The following is a 21,625-nucleotide window of genomic DNA, read 5'->3' on the forward strand; positions in this document are numbered from 1 at the left end:
TGTCAGAAGTGGGATTCGAATCCACGCCCTCATTCGAGGACCAGAACACACAGATCCACATCGGGAAGGAATGAAACTAAGCCTTTCGAGTCTGGCGCATTAGACCACTCGGCCATCCTGACATGGTTTTATCTAGTTATTACGTTTTCACTTACATCTCTTCCAGTTATTTTCTTAAAACATATCGTATCAGAAGTGGCATTCGAACCCACGCCCTCATACAAGGACCAGAATACACAGATTCACGTCGTGAACGAAAGAAACTAAGCCCCTTGAGTCTAGCGCCTTAGACCGCTCGGCCATCCTGACGTGGTCTCTTGTAATTTGGACGTTTAATTAATTACATCTCTTCCAGTTAATTTCTTAAAACATATCGTGTCAGAAGTGGGATTCGAACCCACGCCCTCATACGAGGACCAGAATACACAGATTCACGTTGTGAACAACGGAAACTGAGCCCCTTGAGTCTGGCGCCTTAGACCGCTCCGCCATCCTGACGTGGTCACTTCTAATTTGGACGTTTTATAAATTACATCTCTTCCAGTTAATTTCATAAAACATATCGTGTCAGAAGTGGGATTCGAACCCACGCCCTCATACGAGGACCATAATACACAGATTCACGTCGTGAACGAAAGAAACTAAGCCCCTTGAGTGTAGCGCCTTAGACCGCTCGGCCACCCTGACTTGGATTCATTCAATTGGGATGTGTTATTAATTACATCTCTTCCAGTTAATTTCATAAAACATATCGTGTCAGAAGTGGGATTCGAACCCACGCCCTCTTACGAGGACCAGAATACACAGATTCACGTTGTGAACGAAAGAAACTAAGCCCCTTGAGTGTAGCGCCTTAGACCGCTCCGCCATCCTGACTTGGATTCATTCAATTGGGACGTTTTATGAATTACATCTCTTCCAGTTAATTTCATTAAACATATCGTGTCAGAAGTGGTATTCGAACCCACGCCCTCATACGAGGACCAGAATACACTGACTCACGTTGAGAACGAAAGAAACTAGGTCCCTTGAGTCTGGCGCCTTAGACCGCTCCGCCATCCTGGCGTGGTCACTTCTAATTTGGACGTTTTATAAATTACATCTCTTCCAGTTAATTTCATAAAACATATCGTGTTAGAAGTGGGATTCGAACCCACGCCCTCATACGAGGACCAGAATACACAGATTCACGTCGTGAACGAAAGAAACTAAGCCCCTTGAGTGTAGCGCCTTAGACCGCTCGGCCATCCTGACGTTGATTCATTTTCTTTGGACGTTTTATAAATTACATATTTTCCAGTTAAATTTATAAAACATATCGTGTCAGAATTGGGATTTGAATCCACGCCCTCATTCGAGGACCAGAACACACAGATCCACATCGGGAAGGAATGAAACTAAGCCTTTCGAGTCTGGTTCATTAGACCACTCGGCCATACTGACATGGTTTTATCTAGTTATTACGTTTTCACTTACATTTCCTCCAGTTATTTTCTTAAAACATATCGTATCAGAAGTGGCATTCGAACCCACGCCCTCATACAAGGACCAGAATACACAGATTCACGTCGTGAACGAAAGAAACTAAGCCCCTTGAGTCTAGCGCCTTAGACCGCTCGGCCATCCTGACGTGGTCTCTTGAAATTTGGACGTTTAATTAATTACATCTCTTTCAGTTAATTTCATAAAACATATCGTGTCAGAAGTGGTATTCGAACCCACGCCCTCATACGAGGACCAGAATACACTGATTCACGTTGAGAACGAAAGAAACTAGGTCCCTTGAGTCTGGCGCCTTAGACCGCTCTGCCATCCTGGCGTGGTCACTTCTAATTTGGACGTTTTATAAATTACATCTCTTCCAGTTAATTTCATAAAGCATATCGTGTCAGAAGTGGGATTCGAACCCACGCCCTCATACGAGGACCAGAATACACAGATTCACGTTGTGAACAAAGGAAACTGAGCCCCTTGAGTCTGGCGCCTTAGACCGCTCCGCCATCCTGACGCGGTCACTTCTAATTTGGACGTTTTATAAATTACATCTCTTCCAGTTAATTTCATAAAACATATCGTGTCAGAAGTGGGATTCGAATCCACGCCCTCATTCGAGGACCAGAACACACAGATCCACATCGGGAAGGAATGAAACTAAGCCTTTCGAGTCTGGCGCATTAGACCACTCGGCCATCCTGACATGGTTTTATCTAGTTATTACGTTTTCACTTACATCTCTTCCAGTTATTTTCTTAAAACATATCGTATCAGAAGTGGCATTCGAACCCACGCCCTCATACAAGGACCAGAATACACAGATTCACGTCGTGAACGAAAGAAACTAAGCCCCTTGAGTCTAGCGCCTTAGACCGCTCGGCCATCCTGACGTGGTCTCTTGTAATTTGGACGTTTAATTAATTACATCTCTTCCAGTTAATTTCTTAAAACATATCGTGTCAGAAGTGGGATTCGAACCCACGCCCTCATACGAGGACCAGAATACACAGATTCACGTTGTGAACAACGGAAACTGAGCCCCTTGAGTCTGGCGCCTTAGACCGCTCCGCCATCCTGACGTGGTCACTTCTAATTTGGACGTTTTATAAATTACATCTCTTCCAGTTAATTTCATAAAACATATCGTGTCAGAAGTGGGATTCGAACCCACGCCCTCATACGAGGACCATAATACACAGATTCACGTCGTGAACGAAAGAAACTAAGCCCCTTGAATGTAGCGCCTTAGACCGCTCGGCCACCCTGACTTTGATTCATTCAATTGGGATGTTTTATTAATTACATCTCTTCCAGTTAATTTCATAAAACATATCGTGTCAGAAGTGGGATTCGAACCCACGCCCTCTTACGAGGACCAGAATACACAGATTCACGTTGTGAACGAAAGAAACTAAGCCCCTTGAGTGTAGCGCCTTAGACCGCTCCGCCATCCTGACTTGGATTCATTCAATTGGGACGTTTTATGAATTACATCTCTTCCAGTTAATTTCATTAAACATATCGTGTCAGAAGTGGTATTCGAACCCACGCCCTCATACGAGGACCAGAATACACTGACTCACGTTGAGAACGATAGAAACTAGGTCCCTTGAGTCTGGCGCCTTAGACCGCTCCGCCATCCTGGCGTGGTCACTTCTAATTTGGACGTTTTATAAATTACATCTCTTCCAGTTAATTTCATAAAACATATCGTGTTAGAAGTGGGATTCGAACCCACGCCCTCATACGAGGACCAGAATACACAGATTCACGTCGTGAACGAAAGAAACTAGGTCCCTTGAGTGTAGCGCCTTAGACCGCTCCGCCATCCTGACTTGGATTCATTCAATTGGGACGTTTTATGAATTACATCTCTTCCAGTTAATTTCATAAAACATATCGTGTCAGAAGTGGTATTCGAACCCACGCCCTCATACGAGGACCAGAATACACAGATTCACGTTGTGAACAAAGGAAACTGAGCCCCTTGAGTCTGGCGCCTTAGACCGCTCGGCCATCCTGACGTTGATTCATTTTCTTTGGACGTTTTATAAATTACATCTTTTCCAGTTAAATTTATAAAACATATCGTGTCAGAATTGGGATTTGAATCCACGCCCTCATTCGAGGACCAGAACACACAGATCCACATCGGGAAGGAATGAAACTAAGCCTTTCGAGTCTGGTTCATTAGACCACTCGGCCATACTGACATGGTTTTATCTAGTTATTACGTTTTCACTTACATCTCTTCCAGTTATTTTCTTAAAACATATCGTATCAGAAGTGGCATTCGAACCCACGCCCTCATACAAGGACCAGAATACACAGATTCACGTCGTGAACGAAAGAAACTAAGCCCCTTGAGTCTAGCGCCTTAGACCGCTCGGCCATCCTGACGTGGTCTCTTGAAATTTGGACGTTTAATTAATTACATCTCTTCCAGTTAATTTCTTAAAACATATCGTGTCAGAAGTGGGATTCGAACCCACGCCCTCATACGAGGACCAGAATACACAGATTCACGTTGTGAACGAAGGAAACTGAGCCCCTTGAGTCTGGCGCCTTAGACCGCTCCGCCATCCTGACTTGGATTCATTCAATTGGGACGTTTTATAAATTACATCTCTTCCAGTTAATTTCATAAAACATATCGTGTTAGAAGTGGGATTCGAACCCACGCCCTCATACGAGGACCAGAATACACAGATTCACGTCGTGAACGAAAGAAACTAGGTCCCTTGAGTGTAGCGCCTTAGACCGCTCCGCCATCCTGACTTGGATTCATTCAATTGGGACGTTTTATGAATTACATCTCTTCCAGTTAATTTCATAAAACATATCGTGTCAGAAGTGGTATTCGAACCCACGCCCTCATACGAGGACCAGAATACACTGACTCACGTTGAGAACGAAAGAAACTAGGTCCCTTGAGTCTGGCGCCTTAGACCGCTCCGCCATCCTGGCGTGGTCACTTCTAATTTGGACGTTTTATAAATTACATCTCTTCCAGTTAATTTCATAAAACATATCGTGTTAGAAGTGGGATTCGAACCCACGCCCTCATACGAGGACCAGAATACACAGATTCACGTCGTGAACGAAAGAAACTAAGCCCCTTGAGTGTAGCGCCTTAGACCGCTCGGCCATCCTGACGTTGATTCATTTTCTTTGGACGTTTTATAAATTACATCTTTTCCAGTTAAATTTATAAAACATATCGTGTCAGAATTGGGATTTGAATCCACGCCCTCATTCGAGGACCAGAACACACAGATCCACATCGGGAAGGAATGAAACTAAGCCTTTCGAGTCTGGTTCATTAGACCACTCGGCCATACTGACATGGTTTTATCTAGTTATTACGTTTTCACTTACATCTCTTCCAGTTATTTTCTTAAAACATATCGTATCAGAAGTGGCATTCGAACCCACGCCCTCATACAAGGACCAGAATACACAGATTCACGTCGTGAACGAAAGAAACTAAGACCCTTGAGTCTAGCGCCTTAGACCGCTCGGCCATCCTGACGTGGTCTCTTGAAATTTGGACGTTTAATTAATTACATCTCTTCCAGTTAATTTCTTAAAACATATCGTGTCAGAAGTGGGATTCGAACCCACGCCCTCATACGAGGACCAGAATACACAGATTCACGTTGTGAACGAAGGAAACTGAGCCCCTTGAGTCTGGCGCCTTAGACCGCTCCGCCATCCTGACTTGGATTCATTCAATTGGGACGTTTTATGAATTACATCTCTTCCAGTTAATTTCATAAAACATATCGTGTCAGAAGTGGTATTCGAACCCACGCCCTCATACGAGGACCAGAATACACTGATTCACGTTGAGAACGAAAGAAACTAGGTCCCTTGAGTCTGGCGCCTTAGACCGCTCTGCCATCCTGGCGTGGTCACTTCTAATTTGGACGTTTTATAAATTACATCTCTTCCAGTTAATTTCATAAAGCATATCGTGTCAGAAGTGGGATTCGAACCCACGCCCTCATACGAGGACCAGAATACACAGATTCACGTTGTGAACAAAGGAAACTGAGCCCCTTGAGTCTGGCGCCTTAGACCGCTCCGCCATCCTGACGTGGTCACTTCTAATTTGGACGTTTTATAAATTACATCTCTTCCAGTTAATTTCATAAAACATATCGTGTCAGAAGTGGGATTCGAATCCACGCCCTCATTCGAGGACCAGAACACACAGATCCACATCGGGAAGGAATGAAACTAAGCCTTTCTAGTCTGGCGCATTAGACCACTCGGCCATCCTGACATGGTTTTATCTAGTTATTACGTTTTCACTTACATCTCTTCCAGTTATTTTCTTAAAACATATCGTATCAGAAGTGGCATTCGAACCCACGCCCTCATACAAGGACCAGAATACACAGATTCACGTCGTGAACGAAAGAAACTAAGCCCCTTGAGTCTAGCGCCTTAGACCGCTCGGCCATCCTGACGTGGTCTCTTGTAATTTGGACGTTTAATTAATTACATCTCTTCCAGTTAATTTCTTAAAACATATCGTGTCAGAAGTGGGATTCGAACCCACGCCCTCATACGAGGACCAGAATACACAGATTCACGTTGTGAACAACGGAAACTGAGCCCCTTGAGTCTGGCGCCTTAGACCGCTCCGCCATCCTGACGTGGTCACTTCTAATTTGGACGTTTTATAAATTACATCTCTTCCAGTTAATTTCATAAAACATATCGTGTCAGAAGTGGGATTCGAACCCACGCCCTCATACGAGGACCATAATACACAGATTCACGTCGTGAACGAAAGAAACTAAGCCCCTTGAATGTAGCGCCTTAGACCGCTCGGCCACCCTGACTTTGATTCATTCAATTGGGATGTTTTATTAATTACATCTCTTCCAGTTAATTTCATAAAACATATCGTGTCAGAAGTGGGATTCGAACCCACGCCCTCTTACGAGGACCAGAATACACAGATTCACGTTGTGAACGAAAGAAACTAAGCCCCTTGAGTGTAGCGCCTTAGACCGCTCCGCCATCCTGACTTGGATTCATTCAATTGGGACGTTTTATGAATTACATCTCTTCCAGTTAATTTCATTAAACATATCGTGTCAGAAGTGGTATTCGAACCCACGCCCTCATACGAGGACCAGAATACACTGACTCACGTTGAGAACGATAGAAACTAGGTCCCTTGAGTCTGGCGCCTTAGACCGCTCCGCCATCCTGGCGTGGTCACTTCTAATTTGGACGTTTTATAAATTACATCTCTTCCAGTTAATTTCATAAAACATATCGTGTTAGAAGTGGGATTCGAACCCACGCCCTCATACGAGGACCAGAATACACAGATTCACGTCGTGAACGAAAGAAACTAGGTCCCTTGAGTGTAGCGCCTTAGACCGCTCCGCCATCCTGACTTGGATTCATTCAATTGGGACGTTTTATGAATTACATCTCTTCCAGTTAATTTCATAAAACATATCGTGTCAGAAGTGGTATTCGAACCCACGCCCTCATACGAGGACCAGAATACACAGATTCACGTTGTGAACAAAGGAAACTGAGCCCCTTGAGTCTGGCGCCTTAGACCGCTCGGCCATCCTGACGTTGATTCATTTTCTTTGGACGTTTTATAAATTACATCTTTTCCAGTTAAATTTATAAAACATATCGTGTCAGAATTGGGATTTGAATCCACGCCCTCATTCGAGGACCAGAACACACAGATCCACATCGGGAAGGAATGAAACTAAGCCTTTCGAGTCTGGTTCATTAGACCACTCGGCCATACTGACATGGTTTTATCTAGTTATTACGTTTTCACTTACATCTCTTCCAGTTATTTTCTTAAAACATATCGTATCAGAAGTGGCATTCGAACCCACGCCCTCATACAAGGACCAGAATACACAGATTCACGTCGTGAACGAAAGAAACTAAGCCCCTTGAGTCTAGCGCCTTAGACCGCTCGGCCATCCTGACGTGGTCTCTTGAAATTTGGACGTTTAATTAATTACATCTCTTCCAGTTAATTTCTTAAAACATATCGTGTCAGAAGTGGGATTCGAACCCACGCCCTCATACGAGGACCAGAATACACAGATTCACGTTGTGAACGAAGGAAACTGAGCCCCTTGAGTCTGGCGCCTTAGACCGCTCCGCCATCCTGACTTGGATTCATTCAATTGGGACGTTTTATAAATTACATCTCTTCCAGTTAATTTCATAAAACATATCGTGTTAGAAGTGGGATTCGAACCCACGCCCTCATACGAGGACCAGAATACACAGATTCACGTCGTGAACGAAAGAAACTAGGTCCCTTGAGTGTAGCGCCTTAGACCGCTCCGCCATCCTGACTTGGATTCATTCAATTGGGACGTTTTATGAATTACATCTCTTCCAGTTAATTTCATAAAACATATCGTGTCAGAAGTGGTATTCGAACCCACGCCCTCATACGAGGACCAGAATACACTGACTCACGTTGAGAACGAAAGAAACTAGGTCCCTTGAGTCTGGCGCCTTAGACCGCTCCGCCATCCTGGCGTGGTCACTTCTAATTTGGACGTTTTATAAATTACATCTCTTCCAGTTAATTTCATAAAACATATCGTGTTAGAAGTGGGATTCGAACCCACGCCCTCATACGAGGACCAGAATACACAGATTCACGTCGTGAACGAAAGAAACTAAGCCCCTTGAGTGTAGCGCCTTAGACCGCTCGGCCATCCTGACGTTGATTCATTTTCTTTGGACGTTTTATAAATTACATCTTTTCCAGTTAAATTTATAAAACATATCGTGTCAGAATTGGGATTTGAATCCACGCCCTCATTCGAGGACCAGAACACACAGATCCACATCGGGAAGGAATGAAACTAAGCCTTTCGAGTCTGGTTCATTAGACCACTCGGCCATACTGACATGGTTTTATCTAGTTATTACGTTTTCACTTACATCTCTTCCAGTTATTTTCTTAAAACATATCGTATCAGAAGTGGCATTCGAACCCACGCCCTCATACAAGGACCAGAATACACAGATTCACGTCGTGAACGAAAGAAACTAAGACCCTTGAGTCTAGCGCCTTAGACCGCTCGGCCATCCTGACGTGGTCTCTTGAAATTTGGACGTTTAATTAATTACATCTCTTCCAGTTAATTTCTTAAAACATATCGTGTCAGAAGTGGGATTCGAACCCACGCCCTCATACGAGGACCAGAATACACAGATTCACGTTGTGAACGAAGGAAACTGAGCCCCTTGAGTCTGGCGCCTTAGACCGCTCCGCCATCCTGACTTGGATTCATTCAATTGGGACGTTTTATGAATTACATCTCTTCCAGTTAATTTCATAAAACATATCGTGTCAGAAGTGGTATTCGAACCCACGCCCTCATACGAGGACCAGAATACACTGATTCACGTTGAGAACGAAAGAAACTAGGTCCCTTGAGTCTGGCGCCTTAGACCGCTCTGCCATCCTGGCGTGGTCACTTCTAATTTGGACGTTTTATAAATTACATCTCTTCCAGTTAATTTCATAAAGCATATCGTGTCAGAAGTGGGATTCGAACCCACGCCCTCATACGAGGACCAGAATACACAGATTCACGTTGTGAACAAAGGAAACTGAGCCCCTTGAGTCTGGCGCCTTAGACCGCTCCGCCATCCTGACGTGGTCACTTCTAATTTGGACGTTTTATAAATTACATCTCTTCCAGTTAATTTCATAAAACATATCGTGTCAGAAGTGGGATTCGAATCCACGCCCTCATTCGAGGACCAGAACACACAGATCCACATCGGGAAGGAATGAAACTAAGCCTTTCTAGTCTGGCGCATTAGACCACTCGGCCATCCTGACATGGTTTTATCTAGTTATTACGTTTTCACTTACATCTCTTCCAGTTATTTTCTTAAAACATATCGTATCAGAAGTGGCATTCGAACCCACGCCCTCATACAAGGACCAGAATACACAGATTCACGTCGTGAACGAAAGAAACTAAGCCCCTTGAGTGTAGCGCCTTAGACCGCTCGGCCACCCTGACTTGGATTCATTCAATTGGGATGTTTTATTAATTACATCTCTTCCAGTTAATTTCATAAAACATATCGTGTCAGAAGTGGGATTCGAACCCACGCCCTCTTACGAGGACCAGAATACACAGATTCACGTTGTGAACGAAAGAAACTAAGCCCCTTGAGTGTAGCGCCTTAGACCGCTCCGCCATCCTGACTTGGATTCATTCAATTGGGACGTTTTATGAATTACATCTCTTCCAGTTAATTTCATTAAACATATCGTGTCAGAAGTGGTATTCGAACCCACGCCCTCATACGAGGACCAGAATACACTGACTCACGTTGAGAACGAAAGAAACTAGGTCCCTTGAGTCTGGCGCCTTAGACCGCTCCGCCATCCTGGCGTGGTCACTTCTAATTTGGACGTTTTATAAATTACATCTCTTCCAGTTAATTTCATAAAACATATCGTGTTAGAAGTGGGATTCGAACCCACGCCCTCATACGAGGACCAGAATACACAGATTCACGTCGTGAACGAAAGAAACTAAGCCCCTTGAGTGTAGCGCCTTAGACCGCTCGGCCATCCTGACGTTGATTCATTTTCTTTGGACGTTTTATAAATTACATCTTTTCCAGTTAAATTTATAAAACATATCGTGTCAGAATTGGGATTTGAATCCACGCCCTCATTCGAGGACCAGAACACACAGATCCACATCGGGAAGGAATGAAACTAAGCCTTTCGAGTCTGGTTCATTAGACCACTCGGCCATACTGACATGGTTTTATCTAGTTATTACGTTTTCACTTACATCTCTTCCAGTTATTTTCTTAAAACATATCGTATCAGAAGTGGCATTCGAACCCACGCCCTCATACAAGGACCAGAATACACAGATTCACGTCGTGAACGAAAGAAACTAAGCCCCTTGAGTCTAGCGCCTTAGACCGCTCGGCCATCCTGACGTGGTCTCTTGAAATTTGGACGTTTAATTAATTACATCTCTTCCAGTTAATTTCTTAAAACATATCGTGTCAGAAGTGGGATTCGAACCCACGCCCTCATACGAGGACCAGAATACACAGATTCACGTTGTGAACGAAGGAAACTGAGCCCCTTGAGTCTGGCGCCTTAGACCGCTCCGCCATCCTGACTTGGATTCATTCAATTGGGACGTTTTATGAATTACATCTCTTCCAGTTAATTTCATAAAACATATCGTGTCAGAAGTGGTATTCGAACCCACGCCCTCATACGAGGACCAGAATACACTGACTCACGTTGAGAACGAAAGAAACTAGGTCCCTTGAGTCTGGCGCCTTAGACCGCTCCGCCATCCTGGCGTGGTCACTTCTAATTTGGACGTTTTATAAATTACATCTCTTCCAGTTAATTTCATAAAACATATCGTGTTAGAAGTGGGATTCGAACCCACGCCCTCATACGAGGACCAGAATACACAGATTCACGTCGTGAACGAAAGAAACTAAGCCCCTTGAGTGTAGCGCCTTAGACCGCTCGGCCATCCTGACGTTGATTCATTTTCTTTGGACGTTTTATAAATTACATCTTTTCCAGTTAAATTTATAAAACATATCGTGTCAGAATTGGGATTTGAATCCACGCCCTCATTCGAGGACCAGAACACACAGATCCACATCGGGAAGGAATGAAACTAAGCCTTTCGAGTCTGGTTCATTAGACCACTCGGCCATACTGACATGGTTTTATCTAGTTATTACGTTTTCACTTACATCTCTTCCAGTTATTTTCTTAAAACATATCGTATCAGAAGTGGCATTCGAACCCACGCCCTCATACAAGGACCAGAATACACAGATTCACGTCGTGAACGAAAGAAACTAAGCCCCTTGAGTCTAGCGCCTTAGACCGCTCGGCCATCCTGACGTGGTCTCTTGAAATTTGGACGTTTAATTAATTACATCTCTTCCAGTTAATTTCTTAAAACATATCGTGTCAGAAGTGGGATTCGAACCCACGCCCTCATACGAGGACCAGAATACACAGATTCACGTTGTGAACGAAGGAAACTGAGCCCCTTGAGTCTGGCGCCTTAGACCGCTCCGCCATCCTGACTTGGATTCATTCAATTGGGACGTTTTATGAATTACATCTCTTCCAGTTAATTTCATAAAACATATCGTGTCAGAAGTGGTATTCGAACCCACGCCCTCATACGAGGACCAGAATACACTGATTCACGTTGAGAACGAAAGAAACTAGGTCCCTTGAGTCTGGCGCCTTAGACCGCTCTGCCATCCTGGCGTGGTCACTTCTAATTTGGACGTTTTATAAATTACATCTCTTCCAGTTAATTTCATAAAGCATATCGTGTCAGAAGTGGGATTCGAACCCACGCCCTCATACGAGGACCAGAATACACAGATTCACGTTGTGAACAAAGGAAACTGAGCCCCTTGAGTCTGGCGCCTTAGACCGCTCCGCCATCCTGACGTGGTCACTTCTAATTTGGACGTTTTATAAATTACATCTCTTCCAGTTAATTTCATAAAACATATCGTGTCAGAAGTGGGATTCGAATCCACGCCCTCATTCGAGGACCAGAACACACAGATCCACATCGGGAAGGAATGAAACTAAGCCTTTCGAGTCTGGCGCATTAGACCACTCGGCCATCCTGACATGGTTTTATCTAGTTATTACGTTTTCACTTACATCTCTTCCAGTTATTTTCTTAAAACATATCGTATCAGAAGTGGCATTCGAACCCACGCCCTCATACAAGGACCAGAATACACAGATTCACGTCGTGAACGAAAGAAACTAAGCCCCTTGAGTCTAGCGCCTTAGACCGCTCGGCCATCCTGACGTGGTCTCTTGTAATTTGGACGTTTAATTAATTACATCTCTTCCAGTTAATTTCTTAAAACATATCGTGTCAGAAGTGGGATTCGAACCCACGCCCTCATACGAGGACCAGAATACACAGATTCACGTTGTGAACAACGGAAACTGAGCCCCTTTAGTCTGGCGCCTTAGACCGCTCCGCCATCCTGACGTGGTCACTTCTAATTTGGACGTTTTATAAATTACATCTCTTCCAGTTAATTTCATAAAACATATCGTGTCAGAAGTGGGATTCGAACCCATGCCCTCATACGAGGACCATAATACACAGATTCACGTCGTGAACGAAAGAAACTAAGCCCCTTGAGTGTAGCGCCTTAGACCGCTCGGCCACCCTGACTTGGATTCATTCAATTGGGATGTTTTATTAATTACATCTCTTCCAGTTAATTTCATAAAACATATCGTGTCAGAAGTGGGATTCGAACCCACGCCCTCTTACGAGGACCAGAATACACAGATTCACGTTGTGAACGAAAGAAACTAAGCCCCTTGAGTGTAGCGCCTTAGACCGCTCCGCCATCCTGACTTGGATTCATTCAATTGGGACGTTTTATGAATTACATCTCTTCCAGTTAATTTCATTAAACATATCGTGTCAGAAGTGGTATTCGAACCCACGCCCGCATACGAGGACCAGAATACACTGACTCACGTTGAGAACGAAAGAAACTAGGTCCCTTGAGTCTGGCGCCTTAGACCGCTCCGCCATCCTGGCGTGGTCACTTCTAATTTGGACGTTTTATAAATTACATCTCTTCCAGTTAATTTCATAAAACATATCGTGTTAGAAGTGGGATTCGAACCCACGCCCTCATACGAGGACCAGAATACACAGATTCACGTCGTGAACGAAAGAAACTAAGCCCCTTGAGTGTAGCGCCTTAGACCGCTCGGCCATCCTGACGTTGATTCATTTTCTTTGGACGTTTTATAAATTACATCTTTTCCAGTTAAATTTATAAAACATATCGTGTCAGAATTGGGATTTGAATCCACGCCCTCATTCGAGGACCAGAACACACAGATCCACATCGGGAAGGAATGAAACTAAGCCTTTCGAGTCTGGTTCATTAGACCACTCGGCCATACTGACATGGTTTTATCTAGTTATTACGTTTTCACTTACATCTCTTCCAGTTATTTTCTTAAAACATATCGTATCAGAAGTGGCATTCGAACCCACGCCCTCATACAAGGACCAGAATACACAGATTCACGTCGTGAACGAAAGAAACTAAGCCCCTTGAGTCTAGCGCCTTAGACCGCTCGGCCATCCTGACGTGGTCTCTTGTAATTTGGACGTTTAATTAATTACATCTCTTCCACTTAATTTCATAAAACATATCGTGTCAGAAGTGGGATTCGAACCCACGCCCTCATACGAGGACCAGAATACACAGATTCACGTTGTGAACGAAGGAAACTGAGCCCCTTGAGTCTGTCGCCTTAGACCGCTCGGTCATCCTGACTTGGATTCGTTCAATTGGGACGTTTTATAAATTACATCTCTTCCAGTTAATTTCATAAAACATATCGTGTCAGAAGTGGGATTCGAACCCACGCCCTCATACGAGGACCAGGATACACAGATTCACGTTGTGAACGAAGGAAACCGAGCCCCTTGAGTCTGGCGCCTTAGACCGCTCCGCCATCCTGACTTGGATTCATTCAATTGGGACGTTTTATAAATTACATCTCTTCCAGTTAATTTCATAAAACATATCGTGTCAGAAGTGGGATTCGAACCCACGCCCTCATACGAGGACCAGAAAACACAGATTCACGTTGTGAACAAAGGAAACTGAGCCCCTTGAGTCTGGCGCCTTAGACCGCTCGGCCATCCTGACATGGATTCTATCAATTGGGGCGTTTTATAAATTACATCTCTACCAGTTAATTTCATAAAACATATCGTGTCAGAAGTGGGATTCGAACCCACGCCCTCATACGAGGACCAGGAATACACAGATTCACGTTGTGAACGAAAGAAACTAAGCCCCTTGAGTCTGGCGCCTTAGACCGCTCGGCCATCCTGACATGGATTCTTTCAATTGGGATGTTTTATAAATTACATCTCTTCCAGTTAATTTCATAAAACATATCGTGTCAGAAGTGGGATTCGAACCCACGCCCTCATACGAGGACCAGAACACACAGATCCACATCGGGAAGGAATGAAACTAAGCCTTTCGAGTCTGGTTCATTAGACCACTCGGCCATACTGACATGGTTTTATCTAGTTATTACGTTTTCACTTACATCTCTTCCAGTTATTTTCTTAAAACATATCGTATCAGAAGTGGCATTCGAACCCACGCCCTCATACAAGGACCAGAATACACAGATTCACGTCGTGAACGAAAGAAACTAAGCCCCTTGAGTCTAGCGCCTTAGACCGCTCGGCCATCCTGACGTGGTCTCTTGTAATTTGGACGTTTAATTAATTACATCTCTTCCACTTAATTTCATAAAACATATCGTGTCAGAAGTGGGATTCGAACCCACGCCCTCATACGAGGACCAGAATACACAGATTCACGTTGTGAACGAAGGAAACTGAGCCCCTTGAGTCTGTCGCCTTAGACCGCTCGGTCATCCTGACTTGGATTCGTTCAATTGGGACGTTTTATAAATTACATCTCTTCCAGTTAATTTCATAAAACATATCGTGTCAGAAGTGGGATTCGAACCCACGCCCTCATACGAGGACCAGGATACACAGATTCACGTTGTGAACGAAGGAAACCGAGCCCCTTGAGTCTGGCGCCTTAGACCGCTCCGCCATCCTGACTTGGATTCATTCAATTGGGACGTTTTATAAATTACATCTCTTCCAGTTAATTTCATAAAACATATCGTGTCAGAAGTGGGATTCGAACCCACGCCCTCATACGAGGACCAGAAAACACAGATTCACGTTGTGAACAAAGGAAACTGAGCCCCTTGAGTCTGGCGCCTTAGACCGCTCGGCCATCCTGACATGGATTCTATCAATTGGGGCGTTTTATAAATTACATCTCTACCAGTTAATTTCATAAAACATATCGTGTCAGAAGTGGGATTCGAACCCACGCCCTCATACGAGGACCAGGAATACACAGATTCACGTTGTGAACGAAAGAAACTAAGCCCCTTGAGTCTGGCGCCTTAGACCGCTCGGCCATCCTGACATGGATTCTTTCAATTGGGATGTTTTATAAATTACATCTCTTCCAGTTAATTTCATAAAACATATCGTGTCAGAAGTGGGATTCGAACCCACGCCCTCATACGAGGACCAGAAAACACAGATTCACGTTGTGAACAAAGGAAACTGAGCCCCTTGAGTCTGGCGCCTTAGACCGCTCGGCCATCCTGACATGGATTCTATCAATTGGGGCGTTTTATAAATTACATCTCTACCAGTTAATTTCATAAAACATATCGTGTCAGAAGTGGGATTCGAACCCACGCCCTCATACGAGGACCAGGAATACACAGATTCACGTTGTGAACGAAAGAAACTAAGCCCCTTGAGTCTGGCGCCTTAGACCGCTCGGCCATCCTGACATGGATTCTTTCAATTGGGATGTTTTATAAATTACATCTCTTCCAGTTAATTTCATAAAACATATCGTGTCAGAAGTGGGATTCGAACCCACGCCCTCATACGAGGACCAGAATACACTGATTCACGTTGAGAACGAAAGAAACTGGGTCCCTTGAGTCTGGCGCCTTAGACCGCTCCGCTATCCTGGCGTGGTCACTTCTAATTTGGACGTTTAATTAATTATATCTCTTCCAGTTAAATTCTTAAAACATATCGTGTCAGAAGTGGGATTCGAACCCAGGCCCTCATACGAGGACCAGAATACACAAATTCACGTTGTGAACGAAGGAAACTGAGCCCCTTGAGTCTGGCGCCTTAGACCGCTCGGCCACCCTAACTTGGATTCATTCATTTGGGACGTTGTATAAATTACATCTCTTCCAGTTAATTTCATAAAACATATCGTGTCAAAAGTGGGATTCGAACCCACGCCCTCATACGAGGACCAGGAATACACAGATTCACGTTGTGAACGAAAGAAACTGAGCCCCTTGAGTCTCGCGCCTTAGCCCGCTCTGCCATCCTGACATGGATTCTATCAATTGGGGGGTTTTATAAATTACATCTCTTCCAGTTAATTTCATAAACCTTTTCGTGTCAGAAGTGGGATTCGAACCCACGCCCTCATACGAGGACCAGAATAGACAGATTCACGTCGTGAACGAAGAAACTGAGCCCCTTGAGTCTCGCGCCTTAGACCGCTCTGCCATCCTGACATGGATTCTTTCAATTGGGACGTTTTATAAATTACATCTATTCTAGTTAATTTCATAAAACATATCGTGTCAGAAGTGGGATTCGAACACACGCCCTCATACGAGGACCAGAATACACAGATTCACGTTGTTAACGAAGGAAACTGAGCCCTTTGAGTCTGGCGCCTTAGACCTATCGGCCATCCTGACATGGATTCTATCAATTTGGGCGTTTTATAAATTACATCTCTTCCAGTTAATTTCATAAACCTTTTCGTGTCAGAAGTGGGATTCGAACCAACGCCCTCATACGAGGACCAGAATAGACAGATTCACGTCGTGAACGAATTAAACTTAGCCCCTTGAGTCTCGCGCCTTAGACCGCTCTGCCATCCTGACATGGATTCTTTCAATTGGGACGTTTAATTAATTATATCTCTTCCCGTTAAATTCTTAAAACATATCGTGTCAGAAGTGGGATTCGAACCCAGGCCCTCATACGAGGACCAGAATACAAAAATTCACGTCGTGAACGAAGGAAACTTAGCCCCTTGAGTCTCGCGCCTTAGACCGCTCTGCCATCCTGACATGGATTCTTTCAACTGGGACGTTTAATTAACTATATCTCTTCCAGTTAAATTCTTAAAACATATCGTGTCAGAAGTGGGATTCGAACCCAGGCCCTCATACGAGGACCAGAATACACAGATTCCCGTTGTGAACGAAAGAAACTAAGCCCCTTGAGTCTGGCTCCTTAGACCGCTCGGCCATCCTGACATGGATTCTTTCAATTCGGACGTTTTATAAATTACATCTCTTCCAGTTAATTTCATAAAACATATCGTTTCAGAAGTGGGATTCGAACCCACGCCCTCATACGAGGACCAGAATAGACAGATTCACGTCGTGAACGAAGGAAACTGAGCCCCTTGAGTCTCGCGCCTTAGACCGCTCGGCCATCCTGACTTGGATTCATTCAATTCGGACGTTTTATAAATTACATCTATTCTAGTTAATTTCATATAACATATCGTTTCAGAAGTGGGATTCGAACCCACGCCCTCATACGAGGACCAGAAAACACAGATTCACGTTGTGAACGAAGGAAACTAAGCCCCTTGAGTCTGGCGCCTTAGACCGCTCGGCCACCCTGACATGGATTCTTTCAATTGGGACGTTTTAAAAATTACATCTCTTCCAGTTAATTTCATAAAACATATCGTGTCAGAAGTGGGATTCGAACCCACGCCCTCATACGAGGACTAGAATAGACAGATTCACGTCGTGAACGAAAGAAACTAAGCCCCTTGAATCTATCGCCTTAGACCGCTCGGCCATCCTGACGTGGTCTCTTGTAATTTGGACGTTTCATTAACTACATCTCTTCCAGTTAATTTCACAAAACATATCGTGTCAGAAGTGGGATTCGAACCCACGCCCTCATACGAGGACCAAAATACACAGATTCACGTTGTGAACGAAGGAAACTAAGCCCCTTGAGTCTGGCGCCTTAGACCGCTCGGTCATCCTGACATGGATTCTTTCAATTGGGACGTTTTATAAATTACATCTATTCTAGTTAATTTCATAAAACATATCGTGTCAGAAGTGGGATTCGAACCCACGTCCTCATACGAGGACCAGAATACACAGATTCACGTTGTTAACGAAGGAAACTAAGCCCCTTGAGTCTGGCGCCTTAGACCGCTCGGCCATCCTGACTTGGATTCATTCAATTCGGACGTTTTATAAATTACATCTCTTCCAGTTAATTTCATAAAACATATCGTGTCAGAAGTGAGATTCGAACCCACGCCCTCATACGAGGACCAGAAAACACAGATTCACGTTGCGAACGAAGGAAACTGAGCCCCTTGAGTCTGGCGCCTTAGACCGCTCGGCCATCCTGTCTTGGATTCATTCAGTTCGGACGTTTTATAAATTACATCTCTTCCAGTTAATTTCATAAAACATATCGTGTCAGAAGTGGGATTCGAACCCACGCCCTCATACGAGGCCCAGAAAACACAGGTTCACGTTGTGAACGAAGGAAACTGAGCCCCTTGAGCCTGGGCCTTAGACCTATCGGCCATCCTGACATGGATTCTATCAATTTGGGCGTTTTATAAATTACATCTCTTCCAGTTAATTTCATAAACCTTTTCGTGTCAGAAGTGGGATTCGAACCAACGCCCTCATACGAGGACCAGAATAGACAGATTCACGTCGTGAACGAAGGAAACTTAGCCCCTTGAGTCTCGCGCCTTAGACCGCTCTGCCATCCTGACATGGATTCTTTCAATTGGGACGTTTAATTAATTATATCTCTTCCCGTTAAATTCTTAAAACATATCGTGTCAGAAGTGGGATTCGAACCCAGGCCCTCATACGAGGACCAGAATACAAAAATTCACGTCGTGAACGAAGGAAACTTAGCCCCTTGAGTCTCGCGCCTTAGACCGCTCTGCCATCCTGACATGGATTCTTTCAACTGGGACGTTTAATTAACTATATCTCTTCCAGTTAAATTCTTAAAACATATCGTGTCAGAAGTGGGATTCGAACCCAGGCCCTCATACGAGGACCAGAATACACAGATTCCCGTTGTGAACGAAAGAAACTAAGCCCCTTGAGTCTGGCTCCTTAGACCGCTCGGCCATCCTGACATGGATTCTTTCAATTCGGACGTTTTATAAATTACATCTCTTCCAGTTAATTTCATAAAACATATCGTTTCAGAAGTGGGATTCGAACCCACGCCCTCATACGAGGACCAGAATAGACAGATTCACGTCGTGAACGAAGGAAACTGAGCCCCTTGAGTCTCGCGCCTTAGACCGCTCGGCCATCCTGACTTGGATTCATTCAATTCGGACGTTTTATAAATTACATCTATTCTAGTTAATTTCATATAACATATCGTTTCAGAAGTGGGATTCGAACCCACGCCCTCATACGAGGACCAGAAAACACAGATTCACGTTGTGAACGAAGGAAACTAAGCCCCTTGAGTCTGGCGCCTTAGACCGCTCGGCCACCCTGACATGGATTCTTTCAATTGGGACGTTTTAAAAATTACATCTCTTCCAGTTAATTTCATAAAACATATCGTGTCAGAAGTGGGATTCGAACCCACGCCCTCATACGAGGACTAGAATAGACAGATTCACGTCGTGAACGAAAGAAACTAAGCCCCTTGAATCTATCGCCTTAGACCGCTCGGCCATCCTGACGTGGTCTCTTGTAATTTGGACGTTTCATTAACTACATCTCTTCCAGTTAATTTCACAAAACATATCGTGTCAGAAGTGGGATTCGAACCCACGCCCTCATACGAGGACCAAAATACACAGATTCACGTTGTGAACGAAGGAAACTAAGCCCCTTGAGTCTGGCGCCTTAGACCGCTCGGTCATCCTGACATGGATTCTTTCAATTGGGACGTTTTATAAATTACATCTATTCTAGTTAATTTCATAAAACATATCGTGTCAGAAGTGGGATTCGAACCCACGTCCTCATACGAGGACCAGAATACACAGATTCACGTTGTTAACGAAGGAAACTAAGCCCCTTGAGTCTGGCGCCTTAGACCGCTCGGCCATCCTGACTTGGATTCATTCAATTCGGACGTTTTATAAATTACATCTCTTCCAGTTAATTTCATAAAACATATCGTGTCAGAAGTGGGATTCGAACCCACGCCCTCATACGAGGACCAGAAAACACAGATTCACGTTGTGAACGAAGGAAACTGAGCCCCTTGAGTCTGGCGCCTTAGACCGCTCGGCCATCCTGACTTGGATTCATTCAGTTCGGACGTTTTATAAATTACATCTCTTCCAGTTAATTTCATAAAACATATCGTGTCAGTAGTGGGATTCGAACCCACGCCCTCATACGAGGACCAGAATACACAGATTCACGTTGTGAACGAAGGAAACTGAGCCCCTTGAGTCTGGCGCCTTAGACCGCTCGGCCATCCTGACATGGATTCTATCAATTGGGGGGTTTTATAAATTACATCTCTTCCAGTTAATTTCATAAACCTTTTCGTGCCAGAAGTGGGATTCGAACCCACGCCCTCATACGAGGACCAGAAAACACAGATTCACGTTGTGAACGAAGGAAACTGAGCCCCTTGAGTCTGGCGCCTTAGACCGCTCGGCCATCCTGACTTGGATTCATTCAGTTCGGACGTTTTATAAATTACATCTCTTCCAGTTAATTTCATAAAACATATCGTGTCAGAAGTGGGATTCGAACCCACGCCCTCATACGAGGACCAGAATACACAGATTCACGTTGTGAACGAAGGAAACTAAGCCCCTTGAGTCTGGCGCCTTAGACCGCTCGGTCATCCTGACATGGATTCTTTCAATTGGGACGTTTTATAAATTACATCTATTCTAGTTAATTTCATAAAACACATCGTTTTAGAAGTGGGATTCGAACCCACGTCCTCATACGAGGACCAGAATACACAGATTCACGTTGTTAACGAATGAAACTAAGCCCCTTGAGTCTGGCGCCTTAGACCGCTCGGCCATCCTGACTTGGATTCATTCAATTCGGACGTTTTATAAATTACATCTCTTCCAGTTAATTTCATAAACCTTTTCGTGCCAGAAGTGGGATTCGAACCCACGCCCTCATACGAGGACCAGAAAACACAGATTCACGTTGTGAACGAAGGAAACTGAGCCCCTTGAGTCTGGCGCCTTAGACCGCTCAGCCATCCTGACTTGGATTCATTCAGTTCGGACGTATTATAATTTACATCTCTTCCAGTTAATTTCATAAAACATATCGTGTCAGAAGTGGGATTCGAACCCACGCCCTCATACGAGGACCAGAATACACAGATTCACGTTGTGAACGAAGGAAACTAAGCCCCTTGAGTCTGGCGCCTTAGAC

General features: G+C 44.3%; 16 non-coding genes across 16 annotated transcripts; all 16 read right to left on the bottom strand.

Moving 5' to 3' along the window:
- Positions 1-122, bottom strand: TRNAS-CGA (transfer RNA serine (anticodon CGA)). Its single transcript has 2 exons — positions 85-122; positions 1-46 (listed from the first exon to the last, which is right to left on the bottom strand). It is a non-coding gene; the product is annotated as a tRNA-Ser (tRNA).
- Positions 123-2,075: 1,953 nt separating this feature from the next.
- TRNAS-CGA (transfer RNA serine (anticodon CGA)) lies at positions 2,076-2,197 on the bottom strand. The gene is made up of 2 exons: positions 2,160-2,197; positions 2,076-2,121 (listed from the first exon to the last, which is right to left on the bottom strand). It is a non-coding gene; the product is annotated as a tRNA-Ser (tRNA).
- A 3,463-nt stretch (positions 2,198-5,660) lies between these two features.
- TRNAS-AGA (transfer RNA serine (anticodon AGA)) lies at positions 5,661-5,782 on the bottom strand. Its single transcript has 2 exons — positions 5,745-5,782; positions 5,661-5,706 (listed from the first exon to the last, which is right to left on the bottom strand). It is a non-coding gene; the product is annotated as a tRNA-Ser (tRNA).
- A 3,463-nt stretch (positions 5,783-9,245) lies between these two features.
- Positions 9,246-9,367, bottom strand: TRNAS-AGA (transfer RNA serine (anticodon AGA)). The gene is made up of 2 exons: positions 9,330-9,367; positions 9,246-9,291 (listed from the first exon to the last, which is right to left on the bottom strand). It is a non-coding gene; the product is annotated as a tRNA-Ser (tRNA).
- A 2,707-nt stretch (positions 9,368-12,074) lies between these two features.
- On the bottom strand, positions 12,075-12,196 carry TRNAS-CGA (transfer RNA serine (anticodon CGA)). Its single transcript has 2 exons — positions 12,159-12,196; positions 12,075-12,120 (listed from the first exon to the last, which is right to left on the bottom strand). It is a non-coding gene; the product is annotated as a tRNA-Ser (tRNA).
- Positions 12,197-12,450: 254 nt separating this feature from the next.
- Positions 12,451-12,572, bottom strand: TRNAF-AAA (transfer RNA phenylalanine (anticodon AAA)). The gene is made up of 2 exons: positions 12,535-12,572; positions 12,451-12,496 (listed from the first exon to the last, which is right to left on the bottom strand). It is a non-coding gene; the product is annotated as a tRNA-Phe (tRNA).
- Positions 12,573-14,149: 1,577 nt separating this feature from the next.
- TRNAL-CAA (transfer RNA leucine (anticodon CAA)) lies at positions 14,150-14,271 on the bottom strand. Its single transcript has 2 exons — positions 14,234-14,271; positions 14,150-14,195 (listed from the first exon to the last, which is right to left on the bottom strand). It is a non-coding gene; the product is annotated as a tRNA-Leu (tRNA).
- A 257-nt stretch (positions 14,272-14,528) lies between these two features.
- TRNAS-CGA (transfer RNA serine (anticodon CGA)) lies at positions 14,529-14,650 on the bottom strand. Its single transcript has 2 exons — positions 14,613-14,650; positions 14,529-14,574 (listed from the first exon to the last, which is right to left on the bottom strand). It is a non-coding gene; the product is annotated as a tRNA-Ser (tRNA).
- A 632-nt stretch (positions 14,651-15,282) lies between these two features.
- Positions 15,283-15,404, bottom strand: TRNAL-CAA (transfer RNA leucine (anticodon CAA)). The gene is made up of 2 exons: positions 15,367-15,404; positions 15,283-15,328 (listed from the first exon to the last, which is right to left on the bottom strand). It is a non-coding gene; the product is annotated as a tRNA-Leu (tRNA).
- A 257-nt stretch (positions 15,405-15,661) lies between these two features.
- TRNAL-CAA (transfer RNA leucine (anticodon CAA)) lies at positions 15,662-15,783 on the bottom strand. Its single transcript has 2 exons — positions 15,746-15,783; positions 15,662-15,707 (listed from the first exon to the last, which is right to left on the bottom strand). It is a non-coding gene; the product is annotated as a tRNA-Leu (tRNA).
- A 2,147-nt stretch (positions 15,784-17,930) lies between these two features.
- TRNAL-CAA (transfer RNA leucine (anticodon CAA)) lies at positions 17,931-18,052 on the bottom strand. The gene is made up of 2 exons: positions 18,015-18,052; positions 17,931-17,976 (listed from the first exon to the last, which is right to left on the bottom strand). It is a non-coding gene; the product is annotated as a tRNA-Leu (tRNA).
- A 256-nt stretch (positions 18,053-18,308) lies between these two features.
- Positions 18,309-18,430, bottom strand: TRNAL-CAA (transfer RNA leucine (anticodon CAA)). The gene is made up of 2 exons: positions 18,393-18,430; positions 18,309-18,354 (listed from the first exon to the last, which is right to left on the bottom strand). It is a non-coding gene; the product is annotated as a tRNA-Leu (tRNA).
- A 1,389-nt stretch (positions 18,431-19,819) lies between these two features.
- TRNAL-CAA (transfer RNA leucine (anticodon CAA)) lies at positions 19,820-19,941 on the bottom strand. Its single transcript has 2 exons — positions 19,904-19,941; positions 19,820-19,865 (listed from the first exon to the last, which is right to left on the bottom strand). It is a non-coding gene; the product is annotated as a tRNA-Leu (tRNA).
- Positions 19,942-20,197: 256 nt separating this feature from the next.
- Positions 20,198-20,319, bottom strand: TRNAL-CAA (transfer RNA leucine (anticodon CAA)). The gene is made up of 2 exons: positions 20,282-20,319; positions 20,198-20,243 (listed from the first exon to the last, which is right to left on the bottom strand). It is a non-coding gene; the product is annotated as a tRNA-Leu (tRNA).
- Positions 20,320-20,386: 67 nt separating this feature from the next.
- On the bottom strand, positions 20,387-20,508 carry TRNAL-CAA (transfer RNA leucine (anticodon CAA)). Its single transcript has 2 exons — positions 20,471-20,508; positions 20,387-20,432 (listed from the first exon to the last, which is right to left on the bottom strand). It is a non-coding gene; the product is annotated as a tRNA-Leu (tRNA).
- A 256-nt stretch (positions 20,509-20,764) lies between these two features.
- Positions 20,765-20,886, bottom strand: TRNAL-CAA (transfer RNA leucine (anticodon CAA)). Its single transcript has 2 exons — positions 20,849-20,886; positions 20,765-20,810 (listed from the first exon to the last, which is right to left on the bottom strand). It is a non-coding gene; the product is annotated as a tRNA-Leu (tRNA).
- Positions 20,887-21,625: the final 739 nt, after the last annotated feature.

This window comes from Phalangium opilio, unplaced genomic scaffold (assembly GCF_054372755.1).
Source record: "Phalangium opilio isolate 3A_F unplaced genomic scaffold, DU_Popi_V2 ptg000061l_1, whole genome shotgun sequence".
Lineage (NCBI taxonomy): Eukaryota > Metazoa > Arthropoda > Arachnida > Opiliones > Phalangiidae > Phalangium > Phalangium opilio.